This window comes from Trachurus trachurus (genome assembly GCF_905171665.1).
Source record: "Trachurus trachurus genome assembly, chromosome: 9".
Classification (NCBI taxonomy): domain Eukaryota; kingdom Metazoa; phylum Chordata; class Actinopteri; order Carangiformes; family Carangidae; genus Trachurus; species Trachurus trachurus.
Genome location: NC_139895.1, coordinates 11,770,028 through 11,796,843, shown reverse-complemented (window position 1 = coordinate 11,796,843; position 26,816 = coordinate 11,770,028). Strand labels below are relative to the sequence as shown.

The 26,816-nt window shown below is 44.0% G+C and overlaps 1 protein-coding gene across 1 annotated transcript in view; it reads right to left on the bottom strand.

Moving 5' to 3' along the window:
- Positions 1-26,613, bottom strand: part of hs3st1l2 (heparan sulfate (glucosamine) 3-O-sulfotransferase 1-like 2) — a 30,527-nt gene extending 3,914 nt beyond the window's left edge. Inside the window, exon 1 of the mRNA XM_083979177.1 lies at positions 26,361-26,613. The gene's annotated coding sequence lies outside the window, so the exon portion shown is untranslated. The remainder of the gene's footprint in view (positions 1-26,360) is intronic.
- Between the last annotated feature and the right edge of the window lie 203 nt (positions 26,614-26,816).

Genomic DNA, 26,816 nt, shown 5'->3' with positions numbered 1-26,816 from the left:
AAGAGAACTAGAAACAAATTGCACTAATCGTCAGCTATAGCCTATCTGTCCCTGGTGCATCTAAATAAGTTTTATACTGTGAGATGTGACTGTTTTCGTTCTCGGTATTTTGTTCCATCCCTCAGAAAGTCTGCACATACAGAACATGTGACAGTCACAGAGTGAACAGAGCTGCTTCACACGCACTGAAACTACGAATAGCTACAGCCTTCCTCTTGGAAACGGTTACACATGTCAGTGATATTAGCGCTGGTGTGAATAATGATTTGCAGATAACAGGCAACAACTGATCTGATAAAAACATAAGGAGAGAATATTTTATGCAGCTGTGTTTTGAGATTTCCACGGCATGTCTTGCAACCTCAGTCAAATACTTTTAACAAATGTCTGGAAGATGCACAGGCTGTGAGCGCCATGGCCAAAAAATATCACTGAACCATCTTCCTGAAAAGAACAAAAAAACAAAAAAAGAAACAGAAATGTTTCCCGTTAGCAGGGGAGGTAGAGTTGCGAACGCTCAGATTCAAAGCGTGCGGTCACGTGGTGTTTTCTTTTCATCTCACACAGCAGTTGCTCCGTGCACGCATGCTTGCTCGACTATTTCACGATCCCATATGTCTTGAGACGGCTCTGCACTCTTAATATGCCTTTTTTTTTTTTTTAACAAAGTCTCAGCCCAAGCATTTTTGGTTTCAGCGCAGGATATCGGGCCTGTGATGTGATTACAGCCAGAAGATATTAAAATATGAATCTACATCTGAGGCAGACAGAGAGGAGATGCATTGAAAATTAATGCTGTTATGAGGTTTACGGCCTCCCCGAGGAGCACGCACACCCCTCTGAGTTCAGCCCAGCCACTTTTATAGTATAGAGGAAGACAAGGTGCAGTGAATCCTCAAAGTCTGACTGCTGCAGTTCGTCTCCTGCTGTTGGGTTTAATGTGTATTTGGTGTGTTGTTTCAGTGTAGGTGCACTACTAACACACGTTTTCACAGATACATCACAGGAGTTAACTGATCTCACATCCAAGACGGTTTTGTTTCAACAGAGAATCAAACGTCGTCTCATCTGCTGCAAGAACAAAGATAACGTGTGAGCAAGCTACACATTGATCAGTCGTCATCATCTTCATCTTTTCTGGGTGTGTTTTCATACTGTAAATCCATTCAAAGACAATGAACGCTGAAATACTCTTTTCTTCTTGCCTTGCCCCTGAGCAAGGCACAACAGACCCCCCATGTGTTCAAACACAAAACATCAGCTGCTGAACCTCAGAAGGTTGTGAGCTCCCTGGCTGAGTGTGTTTCTATCAGTGTGACGCTTGATGAGCAGTGTTGGTTTCTTCTTACAGGATATAGACTTTAGTCCTGACCCTTGTCCTCAGTGACTGCATTGGGCTTGTTTTCTAGAGAATTAGGTCGTTTTCACACCTGACCAAGACGACTCGGTTCGATCGGGGAGCTGAAAGTTGTCACATTGTTGCATTTATTATCACTTGTTTCGGTTCTGCTTTCACGCTGCCATTTCTGAAGCGCGCCAAACTTTCTGAATAACGTCACACAGTTGAAATCAATTGGACAAATTTGCAGGGGAAATCTCTCCCTCCTGACCCGCAGAAACAAACGGCAAACATGGAGCAGCATGTTAAATCATATACGCCACCGCATGTGGCTAGTTGGCCGCCATTTATAGAACCACTTGCTCTTTTTTTTTAAACTTATCAAATAAGCTGTTTAATATGAGGTTAGGCAGCGAGGCAGAGAGCATTTCACTCTTACAATCAGAAAATGAAAGGAAAACGGCACTCGAGGAAAATACGATTGATGACGATGTTTGTGTTGCTAAAGTTACAGATGCACTGTGTATTGTGACACTTTCTACATTTGGTCCGGTGAGCGTTCACACTGCAGATGAACCGGACCACAGTTCACTAGCAAGCGAACCAAGCGAAGCGCCATGTTTTCAGACGGACCAGGGTTAGCCTGTTTGGTCCGCTCCAGAGTTCGGATGAGCTTTCACAGCACCTGCCCAAACGGAGCGGACTATCCCAGGAAACGAACCCTGGTCTGTTTAAAGCGAAACCAAAACAGTTCTGGTGTGAAAGCGACCTTAGATGAAAAGATCAACACCACCTGCATTAAGGTGGTGGTTAGGAATCTGGGGCCGGGAGACAGCATGCTAACGTTAGCTTAGCACAGACATTGGAAACAGGGAAACAGTGAGCATTAAAAAAGAGCAAAGAAAAAAGAAAATGCCACTAATCTGCATCAATCTAAACTGTAAACTGTGAATGAAGATGAGTGTAGCGGAGTGGGCTGATGTGCTGTCACCATCTTGGCAGCACCAGAGTCCACTGAAACCCACTGGTTCATCCAAGAGGTTGTGTCAAGACTTTAGTGCAAACCGGTCTGTGGCATCCCTAAAGTTGGCTAAATCATAATGAAATTTAAATAGTTAATTTGTATAAAATTTCACCACTGGTGACACATCATGAAGGAGGAAATTAGCTATAGCGACCAAAGCGGTAAGTGTTAGACTGTAGCTACCAGACTGTAAACACATTTTAACCTGGGAGTCTATCGGGATTCGGGACTGACTCACTTTTGCACCCAGCCCCAAGTCTGTGTTTTTTTGTGCTTTTTTCAGCCTCAGTTGTTGCTTCGTGCTCTAAACCTCAGTAATTAGCACATTGTGACTTGTTAGGTTGATCAGAAACAATCTAACTCCTGGAATAAACAACAAATAAGTGCTTCTCCCAAAACGTCAAAGTGTTTCTGCCCTTGGCTGTGAACTCTCCCATTCAACCCCAGAGGAAGACGAGAGATGTCAGTGTCAGCACATGTTCACATAAATATATATATATATTTACATAAGGCCTTTGACTTGGCTCTGTTTCTTTTTGAAGACGTTTCATCAACAGAACATTTAATGTTTAATTTATGAAGTCTGATTACAGCAGTGTGTTTTCCTTTTGTTCTCTCTTGTCTCTGTGTGGAGTGGGGGAATTTACTGATGAGTAAAAATATTCAGTCAGTTAACTTTAATGTTGAAATTTGCATTTCTGTGCACAATCTCCCTCTTTGGTTTGGTTGAAGTCATCACATTCACTACAGCCACAGTCTGATTCATAGTGTCTTCCAGAGCCAAGAGGAGCAGAGCCGTCGTTAGTGTGATGATGTACACCTGTGCTGCTGCTGCTGCTGCTGCCAGGTGAGCTGAGTTACTCCAATCAACACAGGGTAAGAGTTTCAATACGTCCAACATTCACACATCATTCAGATCATTACCACACAAGGAAAAGTAGGAAAATGTAATGAGAGATACAAAATTACTGTGAGCAAAGAACTTCAGAAACAACTGCTGGGGAAAATCCACCAATAGGACGACGAAACTGCCACAAACACACAACATATTAGTTAAAATGTCACTACGAACATTCAGCAGTGAGCTTTACTGTATCATAACCAGTAATCACATTTCCTTTTGCAGTTTGGAGCAAATTAGAAGCAGTTGAGTGATCTTATGTAGGCTAATTCACAGCCTGGTTTCTCTTGTAGTGATGTCTATATAGGATTTCCAGCTGACTGTATTTGGTTTTCAAGGTAAATTCATGCAAAACCGCTGATGCGCGTTCCCGTCGGGGGCAGTTTTTCATCAAGCAGTCTCTGCATTTACCTCTAAAACAACTCTGTCTCGTAACGTTCTGTTATTATCTCATAGCGTGGTGAATGTGCAGGTCACAACTTGTCCACCAGAGCGTTTTGGAGTTGTTGGATTGTGTATTTGATGAGTTTGATGAGGGAAACCAAGAAATCCCATGAGCCTCCGTAACGTAGCTCTGAGCAGCTCACGGCTCTGCTTAAAGGTAACAAACCTACTCCTAAATTATAGGGATTATGGCAATGGGCCATTTTGCCAAAATGTTGAACTATCCCTTTAAGGGTTGACTTGTCTCCATAATAAAAAAAATCCACATCCTCATGCACGTGTTTGTGTTAACTTGTTTTTTTAAGTTTGCAATCTGAAATTTGCATTAAGCAGGTTAATGGAAACGCCCATTGTGTGAATGTGACTGTAGTGAAATAAGGAGTTTGGTATTCCTGCTTCTTAGCTGATTTGTTTTTGTTTGTTAAACGTAAAGATATGGTTGTACCCTTCAGTGTGAAACACTGTTTGTTTTGGTGTAGGCTACACCTGCAACATGCACATGGTCTTAACAGTAAAAACTTAATGAGGGTTTAAATGATAATAACACAGCGGCACACAGTTGTTAGCAACACTAAACCCCTCCTCTTGTTTTTCTGTTTGTCCCAGTGCTTTTTCCTGTTGTTGCTGATGTTATTGTTGTGGTTGTGCCGAGGCCGCCCTGATGCGACTGACTTATTAATTAGTGCAACAGTGTTCTGGTTCAGAGGAGGATCCCCTCCTGTCTTGCCTTGTTCCTGTAGCAGAGCGCTAATTGTTCCTTCAGGGAGCGTTGTCGCACCCCCCGACCTTCTGTGCTCTATCCCCTGGCCTGGTGACACTGTCGTCATCAGTGCTGCAACCTTCGCCATCATCCCTCGCTAACTGCGTGCATGGGAGGTTGAATTTTACAGGTTGTTCATGAAGGTGTCATGGGGCGTGGTGGCTGTTCATGAAGGGATAACAGAGCTGCAGTTTGACTGAATATGTTTTTGAGTTATGCACAAAAAGTAAAAACACGGTTCAGTCGTATTAATACAAAGAGACTTCACTTTCACTAACGTTAAAAATGTACGCGTGTCATTTAGACAACATTAAAAAATAAAAAAGTGCGGTCTCGAAACAGTTTCTCCCAGTTGCTCTGAGAGTTTCATTTCATATCAACAAAATCCAGAGCAGCCTCATGTATTTTATCTGGAAATGAGCTGCAGTTTGTTTTATCCTCTCTCTAATTGTCAAGAAATGAGATGCACATGGATGTAGAAGAAGACAAACTAGGGATGTATTTCACCCAGATAGATAATCGAAATTTGTCAAATTGGCAGAAACAGCATCGTTTTGGTTGGTCTCATGTTTGTAGATGGGTGTTTTAGTTCACTACAGTGTGTAATCAGGCCTCAAACTGCTGCATAAATCTCAGGTTGCACATGGAAGTGAACATTAAACCAGCTCAGAGACTCCATCACAAACTACATACCACAAACCTGCTTCATTATCTCCTCGCCACAAAATTCCCGTAATATTTTTGGCTACAAGATCAGGCCAAGCTCTGCGTGATTCATGTCGTACAACAACAACAGCAACAACAACATTAAAGGCTTCTTGCAGTGTCCTACGTATGAACTCTACCTCGTGCACGTTAGCTTGCTGGCGGCTAAAAACGCCCAAATCCAGAGTAAGAGAGGAAAAGAGAGCACCTTCCACTCATTATTTTGATGTGAAGCTGCAAACTGTGGGCTGATACTGCCAGTCACACTCTGGTTTATGTGTGTGTGTGTGTGTGTGTGTGTGTGTGTCTGTGGGGCAACTGAGACAAAGGGAGGGGGAATCTTTTGGGAGGTGTGTGTCTGTCGGTGTCTCTCTCTGTGTGTGTAGATGTGCAGACGCCTTGTGTTAAGTGGTTGCGTGAGTCCCTTGTGACTCCTCTGTAAGCAGGAGTAGTACTTCCCCCTCGCTGTCAAGTCGCTTCACTTCCACCTCACCTCATGACCTTCCTCCTTCTCCTCCTCCTCCTTCTCGCCCTCGCTCTCACCTTCCCTCGTCCTCTTTAACCCCTCTCACCTCTGTTCTGCCTCCTCGGCTTGTTCTTCGCCCCGTTTTAGGATCCGCTAACAAACCCCAGCACCATGCTAATGGGGATGCCCTGCAGCAGCCTCTTAGCTGCTCATAAATAAATCACAAGTGCACCTTTTCGCCCCGGAATTTTTTTTTTGAGTCAGAAAACTTTTAATCTTGACGAATTGGAAATGAGACACAGTTCTGTGTTCATGCACCTACAAAAACAAAGAGACTTTCCTCCATTGTTTTCTTGCACTTATTGGATTTTGTTGAAAAACAACTTGAATAAATCGGTAACTCTTTAATTTACAGGCCACTAATTACGTGATAATGTCAAGGAATTGCATAGTAATGTCAAGAAATAGCCTAGAAATAATGGTCAATTTCATAGTAATGGTATTTTTTCCTGAAGGCAAAAGATTGCACATGCTTTTCATGCTTTGATTTTTTTTTTTTTGGGAAAGGCCAGAATCATTCTCCACCAAGTCCTGGCAATTGTCAGTAACAATCAATTATTTCTGGGCTATTTCTACACAATCCATCGTTATTTCTTGGCTATATTTTTCAACATTTCTATGAAATTGACTGTTATTTCTAGACATTATAACGCAATTACTTGCTATTTCTTGACATTATCACGTAATTAACAGCCTGTAAATTAAAGGGTTACCAATAAATCTTTTTCAAACAAGAATTTGAGGTATTTTCCAAAACAAAAACCGTTGTTTTGGAAAATAGTCTTTATTTCTGTTCATATTTTCTATTATATTTTGCACTATAATGAGTTAAAACTTTCCGTGCTGAAGGATGATGGAAGAGTTTACGATTGCTGCACGCTCGGCCTCGTTTTGGCATTAAAAAAACCACCAAATAAAATGGCGGACTTCATTTGCGCCGCTTCATGGTTCTCGCTGGACGACGGGCTCTTTTTCACGGGCGCCACATCATGAGCTCCACGCTGGCTTGGCGCTCGCTCTTGTCTTGGCTCTGCTGCTCAATGAGCCTCACATGAGTTATTGCTGCCGAGTCCTCGTCGTCTTTCCCGCTCATCATCGCTTCTTGTGATTCACATTAGCCGCCGTGGACGGGGGGGAGACAAACAAACAAACACCAACCACAACCATGATGAAAACAATGCCAGGACTGTCAATGATGCGTGAATTCTCCATATTGACAAACACAAGTATCTCGCCAGGCCCGGAGAAGATAGAGATGGAGGAAGAGAGAGAAAGGAAAGAAAAGGAGGGGGGAGTGTAATTATCTGTGAAAGGCAGATGCTGTCATGTGCGTTTTGGGAGAGTCCCCATGTCTTATAAGTTTTAATGTGTGTGTGTGTGTGTGTGTGTGTGTGTGTGTGTGTGTGTGTGTGTGTGTGTGTGTGTGTGTGTGTGTGTGTGTGTGTGTGTATCTTGTCTCATCTGCATGTGTGTGCACAGCCTTTGCCTTTTGTGTGAGTAGGCTACACAGCGTGCGACTCTCTGCCATCCAGGCCCTTGGAAATATCTTTTTACTGAGCGATGGTATTTGGGGTGGAGGGGGGGGGGTGGAAGGATTATCCTGTACAGAGAGATTCAGGGTGGCGGCGGGGAGGAGGAGGAGGAGAAGGGAGGAGGAGGAGGGGGCTGAGGTACAGTTCATGTGTGTGTGTGCTCTGCAGGGGGGGGGGGGGGCATGCATGGTGAAACGCTTTGGATTGCCAAGCCTGTCATATCACCAAGGCTGTGAGAGTCAGATAAAACTCTGTCTGTGTCCTCCTTCCTTTATTTTGTCTTCTTCCATTCAGCCCCCCCTCCTCCCCCCTCCTCCTTCCTCCTCTCTCTTTCCTCATCCATCCATCTCTCTTTCACACCCTGCTCTCCCTCTCCCTCTTCCCTTTCTCTTTATTTGCCAGGTAGTATACCACCTTCTTCATTCACTCAGCCATTCGTCTTTCTTTGCTTCCAAACTTCAAACTTTTGCTTTCTGGGTTTCATGTTCAACACACACAGACAAACAACCCTCCTGGAAGGAGGGGAAGATGGGAGGAAGGAAGGAAGGAAGGAAGGAAGGAAGGAAGGAAGGAAGGAAGGAAGGAAGGAAGGAAGGAAGGAAGGAAGGAAGGAAGGAAGGAAGGAAGGAAGGACAAAGGGAAAGATGGGAGGAAGGAAGGAAGGGAAAAGGAAGGAAAGATTGAAGGAGGGAGGGAACAGATTGGGTCAAGAAGGAAGGACAAAGGGAAAGATGGGAGGAAGGAAGGAAGGAAGGAAGGAAGGAAGGAAGGAAGGAAGAAGGAAGGAAGGAAGGAAGGAAAGATAGAAGGATGGGGGGGAACAGATTGGGTCAAGAAGGAAGGAAGGACAGAGGGAAAGATGGGAGGAAGGAAGGGAAAAGGGAAGGAAAGATAGAAGGAGGGAGGGAACAGATTGGGTCAAGAAGGAAAGATGGGAGGAAGGAAGGAAAGATAGAGGTAGGGAGGGAACAGATTGGGTCAAGAAGGAAGGAAGGAAGGAAAGATGGGAGGAAGGTAGGAAGGAAAAAGGAAGGAAATATAGAAGGAGGGAGGGAACAGATTGGGTCAAGAATGAATGAAGGAAGGAAGGACAAAGGGAAAGATGGGAGGAAGGAAGGGAAAAGGAAGGAAAGATAGAAGGAGGGAGGGAACAGATTGGGTCAAGAAGGAAAGATGGGAGGAAGGAAGGAAGGAAGGAAGGAAGGAAGGAAGGAAGGAAGGAAGGAAGGAAGGAAGGAAGGAAGGAAAAATAGAAGGAGGGAGGGAACAGATTGGGTCAAAAAGGAAGGAAGGAAGGAAGGGGGGAAAGATGGGAGGAAGGTAGGAAGGGAAAAAGGAAGGAAAGATAGAAGGAAGGAGGGAACAGATTGGGTCAAGAAGGAAGGAAGGAAGGAAGGAAGGAAGGAAGGAAGGAAGGAAGGAAGGAAGGAAGGAAGGAAGGAAGGAAGGAAGGAAGGAAGGAAGGAAGGAAGGAAGGAAGGACAAAGGGAAAGATGGGAGGAAGAGAGGACAGGAAAAAGGAAGGAAAGATAGAAGGAGGGAGGGAACAGATTGGGTCAAGAAGGAAGGAAGGGGAAAGATGGGAGGACAAAGGGAAAGATGGGAGGAAGGAAGGAAGGGAAGAAGGAAGGAGAGAACAGATTTGGTCAAGAAGGAAGGAAGGGTGGAATGACAAAGGGAAAGATGGGAGGAAGAGAGGAAGGGAAAAGGGCAGGAAAGATAGATGGAGGGAGGGTACAGATTGGGATAAGAAGGAAGGAAGGAAGGAAGGAAGGAAGGAAGGAAGGAAGGAAGGAAGGAAGGAAGGAAGGAAGGATAGAAGGAGGGAGGGAACAGATTGGGTCAAGAAGGAAGGAAGGGGGGAAAGATGGGAGGAAGGAAGGGAAAAGGGAATGAAACACACAGACAGACACACACACCAGGGCCGGCCGGTCTCATACATCACGGCCACGGAGATGATGATTTTTTCTTTCAGAATAATAACAAAGGAAATGTAACGAGGGGCCGTTCCCATCTCCCCCCATCTCGTTCCCATTTCCCGCCTGGAGAGGAGATGTCCAGCGCTCGGCGGGGGGCTGGGGGGGGAGTGGGGGTCCGTAATCAGAACAGATGAAGCTATCTGAGGAAGACGGTGGGAATCGGTCATGCCTCCAAATCGGGTTTCGACCGACCGCGGGGGTTCTTCCTGCGTTTCCCCCTTTATTTCATTCCTCAGAAAAGATGGAGGACAATGAACAGTGAGAATCTGTTGTTCCCTTCCTCCTCCTTCCTTCCTTTCCCTCTTCTTTCCACAATCCTTCCTTCCTTCCTTCCTTCCTTCCTTCCTTCCTTCCTTCCTTCCTTCCTTCCTTCCTTCCTTCCTTCCTTCCTTCCTTCCTTCCTTCCTTCCTTCCTTCCTTCCCTTCGTCCTTACTTTTTCTTCCTTCCTCTTTTGATCCAATTTACCCTCCATCTTTCTTTCCTTCCTTTTCCCCTTCTTTCTTTCCTCCTTCTTCCTTCCTAGAACAAATCTGTTACCTCCCTCCATCTTTCTTTCTTTCTTTCTTTCTTTCTTTCTTTCTTTCTTTCTTTCTTTCTTTCTTTCTTTCTTTCTTTCTTTCTTTCTTTCTTGACCCAATCTGTTCCCTTCCTCCATCCTTCCTTCTTTCTTTCCTTCCTCTTTTCCTTCTTTCCGCAATCCCTTTTCCCTTCCCTCCTTCCTTCCCTTCGTCCTTACTTTTTCTTCCTTCCTCTTATGACCTCTTTTTTCCCTTCCTTCTTTCCTCCCTTCTTCCTTCCTAGAACGAATCTGCTCCCTCCATCTATCTTTCCTTCCTTTTTCCCTTCCTTCTTTCCATCTTTCCCTTCTTCTTTCCTTCCGTCCTTCTTGACCCAATCTGTTCCCTCCCTCCATCTTTCTTTCCTTCCCTTTTCCCTTCCTTCTTTCCCTTTTTCCTTCCTTCCTTCTTGACCCAATCTGTTCCTTCCTTCCCTCTCCTTCCTTTTTCCCTTCCTTCTTTCCCTTCGTCCTTCTTTCCTGCCTTCCTTCCTTCCTTCCTTCTTTCCTTTCCTGCCTTCCTTCCTTCCTTCCTTCCTTCCTTCCTTCCTTCCTTCCTTCCTTCCTTCCTTCCTTCCTTCCTTCCTTCCTTCCTTCCTTCCTTCCTTCCTTCCTTCCTTCCTTACTTCCTTCCCTTCATCCTTCCTCCCTTCTCCTTCCTTCCTTGACCCAGGTGGACAACAGTTAAAGCCCCAGCACCGAGCGTCCAATCTGCTCCAGGTTCTCTGGGAGTTCACAGATAAGATGAAAGAGAAACATGAGGTGTGAATTAGAGTGAAAACAACAACATCAACAACAACAACAACTCTCCAGCGTCGATTGAAGTCCAGAGAGTTTTTTGTTTTGTTTTGTTTTGTTGTTGTTGCCTCTTCCAGGCTCTTGTCTTGTTTGTGTGAGGCGTTCGAGGCAGCCGAGCGCCGAGCGCCGGGTCCGGAGCCCGAGGAGAGAAGAGGCTCAAGTTTCCTGCGTGAGAGGAAGATTTGATCTTTTTATTTTTCCTGAGAGGAGGAAAACAGACCTGTCCACGTCGGCCCCTGACAACGGCCCCTGACAACAAGCCTCTTCCTCTCTCAGATGTTTGTCTGCGCTGCCAGAGCTCATGTGGGCGTCGTCAACAACATCATGTGCACAAGTGAAATACAGTAAAACAGCAGAGTTGAGCCTGAAACAACAACAACCACCACTGCAAATGTCGATCTTGAAGACGGTGTCATTAAATTGTGTCCTTCGAGATTATTAGGAATCACTCGGGGTGCGTTCAGACATGTGGCTCGTTTGCATTTGCTCTGATTCACGGAGCGAAGACGATACAGTTGCTGCATTTTTCGTTTGAGTAGTTTCACACGGTGACAGTCTGAAGCGGTACAAAGTTGTAAACAAATGCTGAAACAACTGTTTTCTTATTGGTCAGAGATCTTATCTAGAAGGAGCAGGAGGAGAAGGTTACCCGGGAAAAACCACGGAGTAGATCTCAATGGGCCTGAAAATTAAAACCCAACCCAATCTGAGTCATTTGTGCCTGAAAATTAAAACCCAACCCAATCTGAGTCATTTGTAATATTTTCGGACCAAACCTAGCCAAGAAATAAAAAAAAGTCGACCCTGTGGCCCAACTCGAGTCATCCTTTATACTTTTGCAGCTCGAATGGAAGTGAGCCGAGATGAGACCAACCCTTTCTTCTGGGCGATCCCAGTGCAATTGTTTTATCCTGCAAACAAACATGATATGATTGCTGTGTTTGCACATCTGACCAAATGAGCGAACGATCTTTGGGGTTCAACGCTCCCAGTTTTTTGGAACGACTGCTCCAAACGAGTTAGGTCTGAATTCACCCATAAAGCCTGGTACACACATGAAGTTAATCTGGCTGGTTTTTTCTCCCCGATTTCTCCCCTTCCGACCCAGGAAAGCAAACGTCCGATTATCTGATGGCTATAATAAATATTATCTTACGAGATTATCCTGAGGTGTGACTAAAGCTCTGATCAACTGTGATTGGCAAACATCACTTTATGAAACGTGGTTATAGGTAAAACACGATAAATATCTGGCCAAGTTGCACAGAACAGCTTCAAGGCCACACGATCACAAGTCAGATGCCTTCAAAGTCGAACAGACTGAACTGGACTAAGCTGTAAGGAGAAGAGAAGGGATGACACTCAGCATCGGTCCTTTACGGTTTAAAACCAGCAGCACAGAGCAGAGGAAAGGAATATGCAAACAGAAACAATCCAATGTCTTTTAAAGTGTTTGTAGAGAAGTGCTTTATCTTTAAGTTAAAATAAAACAAAGTTTAGCTCCTTCTCATTTACTCAACATTAGAGTAACACAGTTTAATACTGTGTAGTAGTTAGTTAGTTACTTTATGTAAAGCAGGTAAAATGGTTTGGTCAAGGCTGCAGGTTGATAAAGTCGTGAAGCTTCTGCACTGACCACTGTAACATGGTGGTCAAACACCGCTGTCAGCTTAGATTAGCAATCAATCAATCAGTAAATCAATAAGTCATCAACCGTCGTCTGCGGTCACAACATTACACCTTCTGCACATATGACAGTATAAATTCATTTGTTTATTCTCTTCCTCTCTTCATTATTATCTTTTCCTGCTCATCTATCCACCTTTTTCCGAACATCAAAAACATAAGCCGGTTTTGCTCTTCCGGTGGAATTTTATGTTTACGTTTCCATGGTTTCGGTAGTCGCAGTAAATGCATGGATTTTTTTTTTCAATGAAAATCTGTAAAATGCATGGATCATCACACCAGTTTTTAACAATGGATATTATCACACTAATTGACATCCGTGTTAAAAGCCAGCGTTAATAGATCCATGCGTTTACCGCAACTATGACAACAACTGAAAACCATGGAAACGTAAACGTACAATTCCACCGGAAATGCAAAAACAGCTTCTGGTTTTGACCATATAGATGATGTTCGGAAACTTGTGGATAGTTCCTCACCTCAGGTCACGTTGTTGTCGTTGTTTCAGTCTCACTGTGACATCACAATGGACAGGAAGAGGAAACCTGTCGTCTGCTCTCTCTCTCCGTTTATTCCTGCCTCACTCTGACTCTGACCTTTACTGAGGTCTGTCCATCTTTTACCCATCAGCCCCCTGCTGCTTTTCAAATTAGACTCTTTGCAAAAAAAGAAGACACACACAGACACACAGACACACACACACACACACACACACACACACACACACACACACACACACACACACACCCGCCCCCATCCTCCTCCTCCTCCTGCATCTTCAGCCGTACATGTTCCCAGATCTGGGTCAACCGTATCAAACACCGAAACACGCCTGCTCCTTCTTCTCTCTGGTGTGTGTTGTGTTTATTGTGTGTGTGTGTGTGTGTGTGTGTGTGTGTGTGTGTGTCTGTGTGTGTGTGGAACATGAATATTTAGCATGCATGTGTGTAAGTGTGTGTAAATGTGTGTGTGTGTAGAAGTAGAAGTGGGGGTTGTACTGTTGTTTGATTAGGAGGAGTTTGATTAAGAAATGCAGTTTTATGCAAGGAATCTCTGAGTGTGTGTGTGTGTGTCAGTTTGTGTGTGTGTGTGTGCGTGTGTGTCAGTTTGTGTGTGTGCGTGTGTCTGTGTGTGTGTCAGTTTGTGTGTGTGTGTGTGTGTAAAAGCTGTCTAGAAGTGTGTCTAAATTTTACTCTAATTAAAAAGGCTTTTGGCTTAAATGTCAGGGCGTCATCACTGGCAAACTCTTCACGCTTATGTCTGTGGTGTGTGTGTGTGTGTGTGTGTGTGTGTGTGTGTGTGTGTGTGTGCATATGACCCACCTGGCGCAGCGCCCGTGTAAATCTGTATAAAGCGCAGACAGAGTGGTTTCCTTCCCGCTGATGCTTCGTCATCACCTGAGTCAGGTACATGTGTCACTTTTTCTGTCTGTGTCTATACAAGTCATCTTCCTCTTCCTCCTCCTCCTCCTCCTCCTCCTCCTCCTCCTCCTCTTCCTCTTGCACTACACTTCACCCACCATTTACCACTATTACCCAGAAAGCCACAGTGACAAATTACCCCGTCAGTTTTGAGACACGTTGGTAATAAATATGAATAAAACAAATACAAAAACTCATTTGCAGCAGTGCAGGGAAACGTTGCCTTTCATTTTACTGACCTCACTCATGGACCACATGCATTAAAGGGATAGTTCAACATTTTGGCAAATTGGCCCATTGCCATAATCCCTATAGTCATAGCAGTAGGTTCGTTACCTTTAATCGTCAGTGCAAGCTATTTTTAGAGCGGCGGAGCAGAGCCGCGAGCTTCATCAAACTCAAACATCAAATACACAATCCAACAACTCCAAAACGCTCTGGTGGACAAGTTGTGACCTGCACATTCACCAGGCTATGAGATAATAACAGAACGTTACCAGAAAAAGTTGTCTTAAGCCGTTTTCCCACTAAAATTAGCGGGTCGACGCAGGTTTTTTAAACGCGGGTCGACCCGCTAACAATCGGCATTTGGCCCCTTTCCCTTTCCCAGTTGCTCCGCGAGGATCAGACGGAGCATAAACCAGTCGCCCCGCTCTCATCCTTGGTGCAAGAGACACACACAGTCATGCCACAGCCGCCCGCCGCGGAGTGTCCGTCCGCCGAGGCAGACTCTCTGGCTGGCTGACCTGGAGCACCAGGAAAAACTGCCTCCGACGGGAACGCACATCAGCGGTTTTGCATGAATTTACCTCTAAAACAACTCTGTCTCGTAACGTTCCGTTATTATCTCATAGCGTGGTGAATGTGCAGGTCACAACTTGTCCACCAGAGCGTTTTGGAGTTGTTGGATTGTGTATTTGATGAGTGACAAATTAAAGGTAACGAAGCTAATGCTATGACTATAGGGATTATGGCAATGGGCCGATTTGCCAAAATGAATTGATAAATTGAACTATCCCTTTAATTCACACCCAACTGCTAACATCCTTGTTTACATGCTCACACAACACACACACACACACACGGAGACACAACATATGTGGTCTCTCTCACAGTGACAGTCGCCTCGACAGCTTGGCCTGACAGCGAGAGGAGCCCGACCCCATCACAGGCCAAGCGGGGCGTTCAAGGGGCGCAGGATAGTTTGTGTAAGAGAGAGTGTGTGTGTGTGTGTTGTGCATGTGCGTGTGTGTGTGTGTGTGCGTGTGTGTGTGTGTAAGGATTGGGAGGATTTGGGTGCTGTGCCCCTCTTGGCACATTGACCAGGTCAGCGGCTCTGGAGCAACAGAAACCGTCAGCTTGTTGTTTCGGGTGAATCCAGTGTCGTTCGCTGTACGTGTGTGTGTGTGTGTGTGTGTGTGTGTGTGTATGTGTATGTGTGTAGTGTAGTGTGTGTGTGTGTGTGTCAACGCTTGTGTACATATGGACGTCTGGAACGAGGGCAGGCTGACAGATGGGGGCGGGAAAGTTGTGTCTGGTCAATATCATCACGGGCCAGTGAACCTAAATATTATCTGGGCCCTGGGCTGTGTTTTTCCTTTCTGGGTTACACACTGTACGAGGAATGAAAACAAAAACAAAACAAAGGCCAGAATAATAATAATAAAAAAATACAACAAACTGGAGGGAAAATTTAATATAAGCACTTTTCACCAAGTTAGACACAACTTGAAAACCTATCCTCACCCACTAAAACACATTTTGCACTGTGATGCACTTGTATAATGGTAAGAACAGGTTGCAAAGGTGAAACTCGATCAAAGCACAGGAGTCTAAACTTACAGTTTTTCTCAATTGTTAAGACACATTTCTTGAAACCTTCCATCTTTTTCTCTAAACTGTAAACACAAAACACAATTTTCAAACTACATTCACAAAACTGCCAGCTCTACCTGCAAAACCAAACTATATCACCTCAAAACAGTTCAAACTGTGCTTAAAACCAAACATTGTTGTCAGATCATCGATCACCCGAGTCAATCAAAATGAAAAACACCACTGAACGGTCATTACACACAACATAGAAAAAAGGAAAACACAACGATCAGATCATAAAGCGGCAGAAATAATCTTTACGTTCACAATAGGAAAATGCATTTTGCAAAACAAAACAAAATTCCTGTTTAGCACTTGTAGTAAAAAATAAAAATATATAAACAAGAATCATTACAACTTTACATACAGTAGCTATCTACTGTACAATTATTCATCTACAGCGTCATGTCGATGTGCTGCGTCAGGACACAGGACTTGCACACTCTGCCTCTCTGATTGTTTCTATCCATAGGGAAACTTCAACACCAAGGCTCCCTGAATTGGCTTATACTGGTTTCTTCACATAATTAACCACAAGTGTGATCAGTTTTGAGTTGCTGTGTTTAAGTTCAGATTCTTGTGCTTTAATTGAGTTTCACTTTCACCAATTCAATAAATGGGTTCAGGGCACCAAGCATTTGGTTTAGACAACGGGGTTTAGTGTTTCAGCAATTGAGGAAAAACTGTAAACACAGCAACTCAAAATTGATCACACTTGTGGCTATATGAAGAAACCAGTATAAGCCAGTATGAAGCCAGTATGTACCAGCACGTCAACATGATGCTGTAGATGAATAATTGTACAGTAGATACTGTATGCCCTTTTAAAGTTGTAATATGATTCTTGTTTATGTATTTTATTTTTTTACTACAAGTGCTTAACAGGAATTTTGTTTTGTTTTGCAAAATGCATTTTCCTATTGTGAAGGTAAATATTATTTCTGCAGCTTTATGATCTGATCGTTGTGTTTTCCTTTTTTCTATGTTTGGTTTTAAGCGCAGTTTGATCAGTAGTTTGGTTTTGCAGGAAGAGTCTGAGGTTTTGTGCATGTAGTTTGAAAATTGCGTTTTGTGTTTACAGTTTAGAGAAAAGTAGGGAAGGTTTCAAGAAATGTGTCTTAGCAATTAAGAAAACTGTAAGAGTGAAGGAGGGAGAAGGAAGAGGAAAGGGACGGAGAGATGGAGGGAGAAGTGATGCACCTGCATCATCATCAGGTGTGTTTGGGCTCCTGCTGGCAGCTTACCATGGCAACCACGGTTTAGATCCTTCTCACCTGGGCGGCGGACCCCAGGGAGCGAGGATTATCGAAGTGAGGAGATTGGGAAGGATGGAAAAAAAAGAGAGAGAGAAGGTGATAAGCTGTGGTGAGGGATGGAGGGATGGAGGGAGGTTACAGATGATGCCACAGTTGGTGTCGTGTTACAGCCAAACGTCGTCCTACAGCGACGGTAATAAACCAAACACACACACACACACACACACAAAGACAGACACACACCAAGCTGCGAGTGTAGGTCGTCTACAAAGAGACATTTTCCAGACTGTGACTCGCTGTCATTTTAACAAACACACTCAGACTCAGTAAAGATTCATCTTTGTCCTTTTCATCCGTAAAGTTTTCCATAAACACGGCACCGTTTCAAGAATCGCAGCTATTTCTTGAAATGCGTCTGCGTCCAAACCAAACCACTGAAAACCACTCTAATACTAAACAGAAACATAGGCCAGGCCTGGATGTGATCACAGAAATACACCACAGAGAAGAGGACGTGGAGCATGCACATAAAGTTTGCACATTGTATACAAACTCAAATAAGAAGAAGCATAGGCCGCTGTTGTTGTGAGGTTAGAGAGGCGGGGCTACACAGAAGTTGCATGTTGGTTGCACACATGACAACCCAGAGGTGACGTTTTAAAATGTGTTCACTCTTGGACCTGTTTTCAAAAAAATGTAAAATGTTTAAGGCTCCCATGTGGATGAAACAACGATACGATACAAAACTGTTGCGGATCAGACTCCTGAACCCGTCTCTTTGTGGACGGACTGAGGTTAAAAACTTTACTCGTCTCCTGTTTGAGTTTGTGAATGAATACGTCTTTTATTCTTTATCGGGTTTATACTTGACATTAAGTGACTGGTTATGCAAGATATGGTGTTAGAGAGACAGAGAGTGAAGTCAAGTGATCGTACTCCTGAATCTGTGTGATACAGTTTTGTGTGAACGTCTTTGTCGTCGGCAGGTTCATTAACGTGTCTCATAGATTATTTACATCACTCATATGATACTGTCCATTACACACCGACGTGTTTTCTTTAATGTGTTATTTCTCTGCTGCTTCTTTCCATTTGTACTGCTTTTTTTTTGTGTGTGTTTTTTTTTTAAATAGCACCATTAAGGTGAGGGAGGACGGAGCGGGGAGGTTGTGTGCATCATTAGGAGACGCTGTGTGTGTCATCTGTCAGACACAACTGTGAGATAACTGAGCTGTTTGTGCAGTTTGACTCTCAGGGAGGTTTAACACTGGAAGTCTCCACAAAAAAGAAAAAAGAAAAAGAAAAGAGAAAGTGAAGCAGAGCAGGAGGGATGTAACGGACAGAGTCCTGCAGCGGAGACAAATTAAGGAAGCGACTCTGACTTCAACGTGTTTACACACAAACACGTTGTTGTGTTGCAGTCACACACATTCAGCTCTAATCGCTGCGTCGGCTCTGGTGTCGTTTCCACTGAGCTCCGCTGGTGGTGGTGGTGCTTCTTCTTCTTTCTGTCTCTCTCTCTGTCTCTCTCTCTGTCTCTCTTTCTGAGCCCAGTATCCCACTGACTCTCCAGACCGGCCCGACACACACACACACACAGACACACACACAGAAAGACACACACACATACAGTATACACACAAATGCGACATATGCACACTTTCACACTGACAGGCACCGCATGAATACACAAACCCTGTTTCCCCCCACATGCACTAACTAAAACATGGGCATGCACTTTTACACACACATGCACACACACCATCGCATTGACACACACACACACACACACACACACATGCACACACACAACCACGCACACATGCACACATAGACACACACACAAGGAGGACATGAGGTGCGTAACAGGGGGCAGTTTTGATTGACCAAGCACTTCATGACTCTTAAATGGCTTTATTGCCTTCCTACTTAACCCACACACACACACACACACACACACACACACACACACACACACACACACACACACACACACACACACACACACACACACACACACACACAGACACACTAGCTCCCTCCTACTGTCTGGAATCCATCAAGGTCGCACCACAGATATGAAACTCTTCCTCCCTCCGGACTCTTTTCTGTTTGACCTCCGTGACCTCTGAGCTTTGATTCTCTTCTCTCTGTCTCTCTCTCTTCTTTTTTTTTTTTTAACTCTTGGATGCGAGCCAGGATTCGAGTCAAATGATTTTGTAACTGTACAGAGCGGGTCGATACTTGGGAGATTGGGTTGATTGATTTTAATTGGCAGGACACCAGGAGGCAGCAGCAGCAGCAGCAGCAGGAGGAGGAGGAGGTTTGACAGATGTGAGAAAGGTGCTGCTGATTGTTTTATCATTCGTATTTGACCTCAGTCACCGGAAAAAAAGTGAGACGACTCAGAGACTTTTTTCTTTTTCATAAACATCGTTTAAAAAAGTTAGATAATCTGATTTAAAGGGATAGTTCAACGTTACGAGACAGTTGTTTTAGAGGTAAATTCATGCAAAACCACTGATGCGCGTTCCCGTCGGGGACAGTTTTTCATCAAGCAGTCTCTGCATTTACCTCTAAAACAACTCTGTCTCGTAACGCTCTGTTATTATCTCATAGCGTGGTGAATGTGCAGGTCACAACTTGTCCACCAGAGCGTTTTGGAGTTGTTGGATTGTGTATTTGATGAGTTTGATGAGGGAAACCAAGAAATCCCATCAGCCTCTGTAGCGTAGCTCTGAGCAGCTCGCTGCTCTGCTCCGCCGTTCTAAAAGTAGCTTGCACCGACAATTAAAAGTAACGAACCCACTGCTATGACTATAGGGATTATGGCAATGGGTCAATTTGCCAAAATGTTGAACTATCCCTTTAAGTGCAGCTACAACTCCTGCTCTCTGCGTTTTGACACTTTCCCACGACTTCCTGTCACTTCTGTAAAGTCCGTCCACATCTGTATTCCACTCAGGTGGAGTGATGAAGGGGAAGAGGGGAGATCATCGTCCTCCTCCTCTGGCCTGAACACTTTGGCCCGAACCTCCGTGTGTGTGTTTGTGTGTTGACAGACGTCTCATTATGCCGATGTGCCCTTGAGCTAGACACTGAAGCGCTGCCAGCCCCCCGCGGCCTCCGAGCTCCATGTGCAGCAGGAGGGCAACACAAAAGAAAAAAAAAAAAACTCCTTCCAGGGATCGATGCAGCGTCACGCAATTAAAGGGATAGTTCAACATTTTGGCAAATTAGCCCATTGCCATAATCCCTATAGTTTTAGCAGTAGGTTCGTTACCTTTAATTGTCGGTGCAAGCTATTTTTAGAACGGAAGAGCAGAGCCGTGAGCTGCTCAGAGCTACGCTACGGAGGCTAATGGTATTTCTTGGTTTCCCTCATCAAACTCATCAAATACACAATCCAACAACTCCAAAACGCTCTGGTGGACAAGTTCTGACCTGCACATTCACCACACTATGAGATAATAACAGAACGTTACGAGACAGAGTTGTTTTAGAGGTAAATGCAGAGACTGCTTGCTGAAAAACTGCCCCCGACAGGAACGTGCATCAGCGGTTTTGCATGAATTTACCTCTAAAACAACTCCATCTCGCAACGTTCTGTTATTATCTCATAGCGTGGTGAATGTGCAGGTCACAACTTGTCCACCAGAGCGTTTTGGAGTTGTTGGATTGTGTCTTTGATGAGTTTGATGAGGGAAACCAAGAAATCCCATGAGCCTCGGTAGCGTAGCTCTGAGCAGCTCACGGCTCTGCTCCGCTGTTCTAAAAATAGCTTGCACCGACAATTAAAGGTGACGAACCTACTGCTATGACTATAGGGATCATGGCAATGGGCCAATTTGCTAAAATGCTGAACTATCCCTTTAACAGAGCTGCATCACAGTGTCGGCAAAAGAGCCCAAACTGTCTCAACATAGATAGAAAAAGTTGATGTTTTTACATTTTGGTTGGCAGGAACTAGATCTAAAGAGCGGTATTAATCTAGAAATTATGTATGAGCGGAGCCTCCTCCACCTTAAATCACCTTCAAGATGTTATAAATAAAACCCTGATGCCTTCAGGCCCTGCGGGAAATTTCAACGAGAGCAGATTGGAACAAAAACTCATCGTATAAAAATGACTCTGAAAAAGTTTTGATTGTCGGAAATCATTTGAATATGACTCTGTTGGAGCTGCATTGTGTGTGTGTGTGTGTGTGTGTGTGTGTGACGTTAATGGGCTCATTGGTCGTCCTGTTAGACTTGACGACCGCTCAGCAGAGCGCACCGACCGTCTGCTGCTCTTTTTTTTTTTTTTTTTTTACGTCGTGATGTGGGAATTTGGAGGTGTGTGACAGATATTGTTGGTAACACAAGTCTAATGAATCACAAAACACACACACACACACACAAAAACACACAAACACACACACATAAACATAAACACATGCACGTAGTTGCACTCAGTCAAATTTATGCATGTGCACGTCGCCAAATTTTGTGATTTTTATGAGCATATGACAGATTGAGTGAAAAAGGGAGGACTTTTTGTGAGTGTGTATAAGTGTGTGTCTGTCTGTGTGTAGGTGTGTGTGTGTATGTGTGTGCGTCCTGGTTCAGTGCGCTTCAGAGGACGTATGCACTCTGCTCATAAATAAAGGCCATGCATTATTCAGGGCTGCTCCACCAGCTAATGCCCCTTAATGTGCCCAAACAGCCATAATGTACTTTGCTACCAAGGTGGCAGAGACCATCACACACACACACACACACACACACACACACACACACACACACACACACACACACACACACACACACACACACACACACACACACACACACACATGCACATGCACGTCGTGAAACCTCCGCCCCTACATTTTGACACAATGTCTTTGTCATTGTCGCTCTCAGGCTCTTATCACGCTCTCAAATTGCCCCATGTTCCTAATTTTCTATAAAAAACTAAAAAAAAAAACCCTCCATTTCCCTTTTGATCCAAATCGCCGCTGCTCTCTCGCTGTCTCGCCAAATTTCCATCGAACTTTGCTCGATCTCTCCCTAATTCTTCCTCTTCCTCCCTCTTCTCCACACTTTCACTTTGTGTTTTTTTCATTTGAAGAGAATCTGAGCACAGTGAGTTTCCTTCTCCGTGGCCGTGGGGCATCGACTCAATCTCTGCAGAATTGGGATTTTTTTTTTTTGTCTGAACACGGATTTGTAGCTGTGAAGCTCTGGCAGCTAAAGCATAAAGCTTCACTAAGTACGCACTGTAATCTTAATCAGTTTTTTTTCTCTCTCTCTCTCTCTCTCTTGGTGAGGGGGGAGGAAATCAAATTGATTCAGTTTGGAGGTATAGCTACACACAGGAAAAAGAAAAGCCCTTAAAAACCATAAAATCAGTTTAAGGTGGGATGTTTATCGCTGCTGTTTTGCTTGTCTGCACTTTATCGCCGGTGTTTTATGTTGTAATCGCTCTGTAATTGATTTGCCTGTTTAATGTCTCTGCTTTTAATTGCTTTGGCAGTTTGATCCTGTTTTTGTTTTGCCTTTTTTTTTTTTTTTTAGTGCAACATTTTAACTCCCTCTCTGGAGCGGAGCGTTAATATAAGTCAACTTCCACAACTCATGTTTGCTGTGATAAATAAATAATGAATGTGTATGTGTATGTGTGTGTAAAGACATTTTATTTTTGATTTCCTCCCAGGAGACAGTTAAGAAGCTGCTTTCCTGAATTTGGCGTCTTTGGATTTAATCATGTGAAACGTTCGAGACAGAAAAATGTTTAAAGGGGATTTGACTTATTCGTGTTGCAACGGCATCACTTTAGTGCAAAAATGGAAATTTTGTTTTCAGAGGAAGGATTTTCAGGTTCTGCACAGCACAAAAAGTTGTTTTCTGTAACTTTTCATGATCGAGTGCCTTTATACTGTATTATAAATGCATGTTAAATGAGAGAGGTGTGTCTCTGTAGCTCCTATTTTTAGCAACTTTAGCTCATCATTTTGTTTTTTTGACCTGCAGCTTTACAGTTTCATTTCACGCTCACTGCTCAAAAACTGTTGTTTCTTGTGACACCTCAGATAAAATTAGTGACTAGTTGGTGACAGGAAGTGACAGATACGTCTTCCAGAGTGAAGAGGAGTGAAAACTATTCACACTGAATGAGCTGCATGTAAAACTATTAATATATTCTTTCTTTCTTTTGCTTTTTCCAGCATTATATTGCACATGTGTTGTGACAGGATGATATCAGAACATTATAGGGCACTTCACGTAACCATAACATCCTTAATAGAAAAATACTTGGGTTTCTGTTGGACGTCCTGTTCTCCAATCTGAACTATACAGTTTTTTTTACTGTCTAATATGGACATGGGGGGAAAGTAATGGTTCCTTGGTTGCCATGTTTACAAGAGTACCCACCGTTTGTCACCAGTTGTTACTATAATAACTGTCATGTCTTTGTTTGATTCAGGAATCGACCTTAGGGTGTGTATTTCCTCTACACACTGAACATCCTCTGTGCATGGGCGGCGTGGTGGCCCGGTGGTTAACACACAGCAATAAGAAGGCTGCAGGTTCTGTCCCCACACCAGGTCTGAGGCCTTTCAGTGTTTGTCTTCGACCTCTTGCAACAGTCCAAACACGTGCACACGAGACTAATCAGCAACTCTAATTGGTCGAACAACAGAAACTCCGATTTTAACGTGGGAATCAAATGTGATACAGTGGAAGCCGCTTATTGTGATCACTATAAGCGATTTTTTTTTTATTATTTCACTTCATTTTTTATGCAGAACATCATCTAAATGTCATTTGTATAGTTTTCAATGAACAAAATGTAACAAAACGGCGGGGTCGTCATATCACGGCGGCTACGGCCACATCGTCTCGCTCTCTTCTTTTGATCCTCTCGATCCGCATTTCCACACAGCAGCCGTTTAACCCACGTGGCACATTTGATAGAGAGTGTTGCTGTATGATTTCTCATGAATGGACGGGCAATATTGCACTGTTGGGCTGACCGATAAAACATAATGATATACAGTACATCCCGAAATAACTTTTCCTCGATAGAAATACAAGACGCGGCTGATAGAAAGTCGAAATTACTATAAACAAATTATTTAAACAGATTTGTATAGAAATGATTCTGCCCCTAGCCTTATGATCCATATAAGCGGTTGATTATTATATCCAATTTTAACTGTTTCAACTGTATTCCTATGTTTTTCCTTTGTTTCTCCTAACATGGACTTTATATGTTTCTTCTTTACGCTACGTCACCGCACTTCTCCATCCGCTCCGGCCTCCTGCCATAATCGCTACAGCCACTAGGTGTCGCCTGGTTAACAAAACGCACAACAAGCTGCTGCACCTTTTCTTTACGGTACGTCGTCATCAGCATAAAAACTAAATATCCAACGTATCACATACACCATAAATACTTCATTTCATCATCTTTTCTTATTGTTCTCGACGTCTCTGATGTTACATTTCCACTATTTGTGTGTGTGATGTCATTTCTTATGGCTCTGATGATGTCACCGACCGCCCACCTCTTCTTCTTCTTCTACTCGTTAAAACAAGAAACCGCAGACTAACGACAGAATCTCTTCTTCTTCTCCTCCTCCTCCTCACTTTGTAGATAATTACTGCCTCTGAGCTGCTCCTAGTTAATCTGTCTGTGTCTGTGTGTGTTGCAGGTCGTGCCACGTCTCGGTGTAACGTTAACCTCTCACATGACACCGATTGCTCACAGTTTGTTTTGACGCACAAAAAACACACACATACACACACACCCCTTCATTCAACACACACACACACACACACACACACACACACACACGCACGCACGCACACGCACGCACACACAGACCACACAATAACCCCATTCATTCCTTTACTCTCTCTGTCTGTCTCTTACTATCTCTCTCTCCTGCTCATATCAACTCTTTGTAAACACGGTGAAGGTCAAAAACACGGCACACGGCACACGCAGTCGCTCCGACCTGGACTTGAACCTGGTCCTGGTCGGTTCAGTTCTTCAGAGTTCTCCAGATCAGGTATCTGTTTCTCACGGTGCAGAAGCACGTAACCAATTAGTCATGAGGAAGTGTTTCTTTGCCGCAAGTTTGTTCAACGTCGTGAGCCACATTAACAGTGATTCATTTTGTGGATTGATTGATTTTGACAGGAAGTTTGTTTTAATGATCTGACAAAGATATGATGGTGAAACAAGGTTTGGTTAGTACGGTACGGTGGCCCTGAAGGTGCAAAACACTGCAAAAAGTGCTACAAATTCAGCTGCAAAAACCTCCCAAACACAACAAAAGTGTTTCCAGGGACACACACAAACAAAAAAAGTGACGGGCTAAAAGACTAATGCTTTGCTATTGGTAGATATTCACAATAATATCTGAATTATGTGATTGTATGAATTTTCATAAGAAACCAAACAAATTCAGCTCAGTTTCAAACATCACCAACACTTTTTTTTTGTTATTCATAACAAGTACTGAACAAAAGTGTGTCACATTTTTTTTGTGTGTGTCACATAGAAACACTTCTGTTGCGTTGTGCAGCACATGTGTGTTGTCAAATTGATGAATTTACACTGCGTTTCTGTCAGATCTGTCGCCGCTGTAAACTCTTTTTTTTTTCAAATCATACATTATTGCATAGTCCTTGAAGGCTGTTATCAAATGTCAGGAAGAGAGAGTTGTGTGTGTGTTTCCTTGCGTCACGCTGCTGGTTAGATCTGGTTAAACCTTAGAAAGCCGTGTTTGTTTGTTTGTTTGCTGAGTTGAGCTGAACGTCGGTGGCACAGTGACCTCTCAGCTCGGGTCAGAGAGCGACACCGATGTTTGACTGTCGACTGAAACTGGAAACAAACACTCTGCTCTCGTGGCTAAAGTTTAATATTTTACCGAACCTGTCATCCTCCCACTCTCTCTCTCTCTCTCTCTCTCTCTCTCTCTCTCTCTATCTTACTCACTCTCTCTCTGTGGTTTTTCCCATTAATGTCACCAAAATTTCCCACTTTTGCTTTCGACAGATAAGAGTCTCCACTGTTTGCTTTTTCTCCGAATGTCAAGCGACTGAAGCCGTCGAACCAACGTTGCTTTTCGAGTTTCACAGAAACTTCTCTTCTCTCACTTCCCTCTGACTTCCAAGTTTAAACGCTCACATACGCAACAAAACACCTCCTCATATCATCTTCCTTCACCTCGTCACATGACAGACACACACGCAGACCCCTTTTCTATCCTTTCATGACTCCACAGCCGCTCAAACTTTACGTCCTCATCCTCTCTCTGACTCTCCGTGTGAGCGAGGAGAAGAGAGGTCGTAGAAACTCCTAGAGAGCAGAGCGGAGCGGAGCTGAGGTGAGGTGAGGTGAGGTTAACTCTGCAGGTGCAGTGGGAGTCGAACCGCTATCTGCCAGGTGTGTGTGTGTGTGTGTCTGTGTGATGATGCACACGGAGCAGCAGCGGTTTCCAGAGCGGATGAGCAAGGAGTGTAAAAGATGAAAAAGAAAAAAGAGAGAAGGAGAGGTCTTACCTGACTGACGGAGGTTTATCTTTATTTCCTGTGAGCGTCTTTATCTTGTCTCTGGTCCCGTTCTCCTGTTTCCTCTCTTCTTCCTTCCTTCTTCCTTCCTTCCTTTGCCTCTTTTCTTTCCTGTGCTTCAGCTTCCCGGGGCGTCGCTGAGGAGGTGTGTGTGTGTGTGTGTGTGTGTGTGAGGTATGTGTGTGTGTGATGAGTGTGCAGCCTGTGTGAGAGAGAGAGAGAGAGAGAGCGGCTCTGCTTTGTGCTGCCGACCTCGCTGAGCGTGTTGTTGCAACTGACTGAGTGACTGGGAGATAGAGGGAGAGAGGGAGGGAGTGTGTGCGTGTGTGTGTGTGAGAGAGAGAGAGAGAGATTAGTTCACACAGACTCATCTCTGCCTGAGGGAAACACCCCTCTCCCTCTCCTCCTCCTCCTTCCTCCTCCCTCTCTTTCTCCTCCTTCTTGTCT